Source organism: Cyprinodon tularosa, unplaced genomic scaffold (assembly GCF_016077235.1).
Source record: "Cyprinodon tularosa strain WSP-4 unplaced genomic scaffold, ASM1607723v1 ctg815, whole genome shotgun sequence".
NCBI classification, from domain to species: Eukaryota; Metazoa; Chordata; class Actinopteri; order Cyprinodontiformes; family Cyprinodontidae; genus Cyprinodon; species Cyprinodon tularosa.
The window spans coordinates 211,211-215,675 of NW_024039580.1; the positions used below are offsets into that span (position 1 = coordinate 211,211).

A 4,465-nucleotide genomic window follows, 5' to 3' on the forward strand; every position below is an offset into this window, starting at 1 on the left:
GAAGAAGCCCCGGTTAAACACAATAAAACAAGCCTCATCACTTTTACAAACCACCCTGTTTGTTTGTGGCTAGCTGTAGCAAGAGGCGAGGAGAAGAAGGAAAGCTTACTTGTTTTTCGATTATGGCTGTTATTCTCCTGTGGTGTAGCTGTCTGTTTTCGAGACCACTTAAGTTAACGTTACTCGGTCTTGTCTTAAATCGACTTTATTTTGGGCTGATGTTAACGTTAATGTCTCAAACATCCCAGACGTTAAATTACTCATGTTTTTAATTCAAGACTTTACTTTTCTATGGGGCCAAAATTGTTGCTTTATTATTTACAAATGTGTGTGGAGAGTTGTATATCTGTATCTCGATTTGTGCGTGTGCAGGGGGATTTGAAAATGTGTAAATGAAACTGTAAATGTGTGAGGTGATTTGTGTGTCTGTACAACAATCTGCAAATGTGCAAAACTACTTGTGTGTGTGTAATCTGGTTTGCAAATGTGTAAAAAATCCACAAATCTGTATTACAGATTTTACAGATACAAATGCGGCAGAAGTGTAGCAAAAATCACGTGTGTAAAGAGAGCCAACCGAGAAACCGCTGGACTTATAACCAATGATGTGTCTGTATTTCTGGGTGTTGAAGCGAAAATACTTCGGACACAGTGTCTCTCTGTGTGCTTACAGATTGTTCTACACATTTGCAAATCTTACTACAGATTTGTAAATCTGAATACAGATTTGTAAATCTCAGTACATATTTGTAGATCTGAATATCAGAATTTGTTTGCTTTGGGGTTTTTTTTTATCTTTTATTTGTAAACAGCTCCATTTTGTGTTTTTTTTATATTAGGGGTAATAACAGAAGTTTTGCCAGCTGCAGCATTAAACTGCAAAAGATGAAACAAAAACAACAAGATGAAAATGATACTTTTTTTACTTAAGTGTATTATTTTGAGTTGGTAAATAGGTTGATCCATCAATGGAATGAATATTTCTGCCTTTATAATGAGATGTATAATGTGTATTTCTGCTCCCGGGTCAAAATGGCGGGCTGGGGCTGGGAAAGAAATGAAAGATTGCAAATGTGCTTCAGCTCTACCTTTCATGTTTACTTCTGTAAACATAGAACACGCTCCCTTGTGACACTTCAGTTGAATGAATTCAGTTCACACAGAAGATTACATATTTGGAAATGAGATCTACCACGCAAAAGAATCAGATTTCCTAAAAAAATCTGAACTGTGCGTCAATGCCTGCAGTGTGAACGTAGCCTTTAACGTGTTCATCCAGACATGACAATGGCCGAGGTTCCAGAAGTTCATTTAAAGCTGCTTAATTTATTCCAAAACCAGTTTAAATGTGAGTTTAGGATCATCAATCCATTGAAATCAATTTTCCCCTTTTCCTTTGATAGAAGATAGAGCCGGAAACATTAACTAGTTGGTTTCTGCTAAAAGGAGTGAGCAATGCAACCCTGAGGGACCAAGTGTGGTAGAGATATAAAGGTATAGTTTAAAGAAGAGAAAATCACCTTAAAACCAAGTTTTATTCAAATTAACCAAAGCTGTTTGCCTTTGGGTTCACTAAGCATTTAGTTCCTGCTCTCTTCCTAGTTGATTGAATTTTTTACTGTTTTATTTTAACACTAATCTTTAATTATCCTCCCATATTTGTTTGTTGTTCTTTGTGTGGCTCAGTGTTGATGTGTCCCTTCTGCTCTGCTGCTAAACTCCCAGATTGTCTATAAGGTCAATAAAATTAGAAGAACTGCAGTAGGAAAGTCTCACTGTCCTTATTTAAGGCTAATTTGTTTTGACACTGCAAGGTGACAAGAACAATTGTTCTATTAACATGAGCTGTCAGGTCAGACCCCCCAACAGGGAAACAATAATAACCACCAATCTGCCAAAGCGCTGTACTATAGTAATATTAGGACTCTTGCTCCATTTGACTTCAGTTTGGTTTATTTATAAAGAATCAGTTTACAACAACTTATTTCAAGACACTTTACCAGAAAATACAAACAGATCCTGTTCACATTACTGCAATGAAACCTTTATTATAGTGAGAAATAACAGATGAAGATAAAACGACAGGAAGCATACTTAAACAGAACCAGACCCAGTAAGGAGATTTAATATAAATAAGTTTTAAAATAGAAACAAGTCCCAACAAATGTCATCTAAAGGCAATTAACATGACAATTTTAATACAGAAACATGTAACAGAAGTAAAAAAAAAAAACACAGAATAAAATCTAAACACAAACATCCGGTTAGATCCTATTTACAATATGGTAAAGATAAATACAGTTTATCATGGCATTCACAGAATTCAATCCAAGAAAGCACAGCCAATCACATAGACACCGGTCCAAGGAGCAGATGACCTTATCTGGAAAAAAAAACAGGAGTTAGTGAACGAACACGATAGTATGTGAAATTTAAACACATAAACACTGGGAGAGGTAAAACTTTAACCAATAGAAGAGGGAAACACACAGGGAGAACCTAAAGTGAACAGAAGTGATAACTGTAAACAATGGATGCTTGGAGAAAATGCCTGAAAATGCTGCATTTGTTGGAGTCTACAGTCTATGGAAGTATATCTGTGTCGCTGGGATTTGAATTAAAAATGCCACTGAAATTTAAATATTGTATGTTTGTACTTACTGTTTCAGTGTTAGAATATCTTCAGAACACATTTTTAACCTAAAAAAAATCATTGTCATTATTTCTACTCAGTTGAAATTTCATTTGTTATTTTCTCTTCAAGCTAAAAATTCACATTACTATTTCAACGTGATTACATTTTCAATACTTATTTTTCAGTTTATTTTTTTAGTGTTAAAAAAATCTGCATATTTTTTTAGTATCTTCACTAATACTGATGAACATCTGGAAGCAATAAAGGTTTGTTACCTTCTTCTCCTGGGTGTAGCAGACTGATGGTTTAGCTGCGAGGTCGTCAACATTTTTTAGACTCCAGAATGTTGGAGAGACAAATAGAGGAGCCATGTTTCTCCTCCTTAGTGGACTGTGTGCTCCGTCCTCTTCTTCAGCTCCTTCATAAATGAAGCAAAGCATCCTCAGAGTCTTAACCTATCTGCATGTGATGTTTCTCTAGTCAAACCAACATACCTCCAAACATGTGTGGATGGATTCTGTTCCAATGTGATCCGACTGCTAGAACACTGCTAGCTGTTCAACCTGCTTTCCCTGTAAAAATAAGACAAATTAATCTACAGAATTTCCTCCACACCAAGTTGAAATCTGGGGCAGGATGTTGTTTTCATCATAATCTTGCACTTCCTGTGTTTCAGTGACTGTTAGCTTTTAATCAGGCCTGGGAAGCTTGAGTTGTCGGTTTGTCGTGTTAATAAAGTCTAACTCCGTGTGTTTTCTGTTCCAGTCTTTCTCTGTGCCGTCCTCAGGTGGGGACTGGAAAGCACCTCACCATCCTGGATGCCCCGGTTCCTCACAGGAGTTTTGCTTTTGGACGTCCACAGTGTCTGAACATACATGAAAAACTAAGTGAGGCCACCTGAAATGTTAACTATATATTTAAAAGATGGATTATTGTTGCTCCTTACTGAACATGCTCTCACTCTTTGTGAAGGTCAGCAGACCAGACGATCCTCCTCTGGTTTGGTCGCTGCAGATCTCATCAGCATCTTCTGATGGCCCAAAGCTTGGAGAGGCTCGGTCCAACATGGGATTCAAAAAACACAGAAGAGATCCACTGCGGTCAGGACAGGCCTAGATGATATGGAGAATATTTCTGCAGAGGGTTCTTTTCCCTCCAACTAGGCCTGAAAACTAACTAACCAGAGGAACATCTAGAACTAGACCACATCGGAAAGCCGTTTCTAACAGTCGGTGCTTCTCCTAACTCAAATCCTCACATCAGTCCTGTCCTCTGCCTCTAACTGGTCTAAATCAATTAGTCCCACCAAGTGTCATCTCTCTACCTTCTCACCAGCATCCCAGAGACCAGTTCAACTGATGATCACCACAAGCTGTGTCTCTGTTCCATTCTTTCCTGTTTTTCTCCTTTAGGGTTTAAGTTTGACCTCCTCCATTGTCCTCAGCAGTGATGTCCAGCTGTTTCGTTGAATTGGTTTGCCTCCTTGTGGTTGATTTTTTAACCAGGATTTAATTTCTGTCTTTTTGTGTTTTTTATTTATTTGTTTTTGTTGATTTGCCTCCATTCTGTGTTTAATCTTGTCAAAACTGCTTGGGTTTCCTTCTGTTATCTAGCAGAATGTCCACATTAGATATAGAGCATGTTAGACTATTTCTGCTTTATAAGTTGTTATCATTTCCTCAGATGTCTTTGCTAACAGAAATTCTTAACATCTAAAACTTGCATCAAAATCTAGCAGCGGGGTAAAGAAAAGCCAGGGTGCAAGACGCTACCTAAGGCATCCCTAGACCTGCCAGACTCCTTAGCATCTAAAAAAAGAAATCTAGCAGC

General features: G+C 37.6%; 1 long non-coding RNA gene across 1 annotated transcript; it reads right to left on the reverse strand.

Annotated features, from left to right (window-relative positions):
* Positions 1-2,864: 2,864 nt before the first annotated feature.
* On the reverse strand, positions 2,865-4,103 carry LOC119774506. Its single transcript, XR_005279541.1, has 4 exons — positions 3,597-4,103; positions 3,380-3,500; positions 3,130-3,207; positions 2,865-3,053 (listed from the first exon to the last, which is right to left on the reverse strand). It is a non-coding gene; the product is annotated as an uncharacterized LOC119774506 (long non-coding RNA).
* Positions 4,104-4,465: the final 362 nt, after the last annotated feature.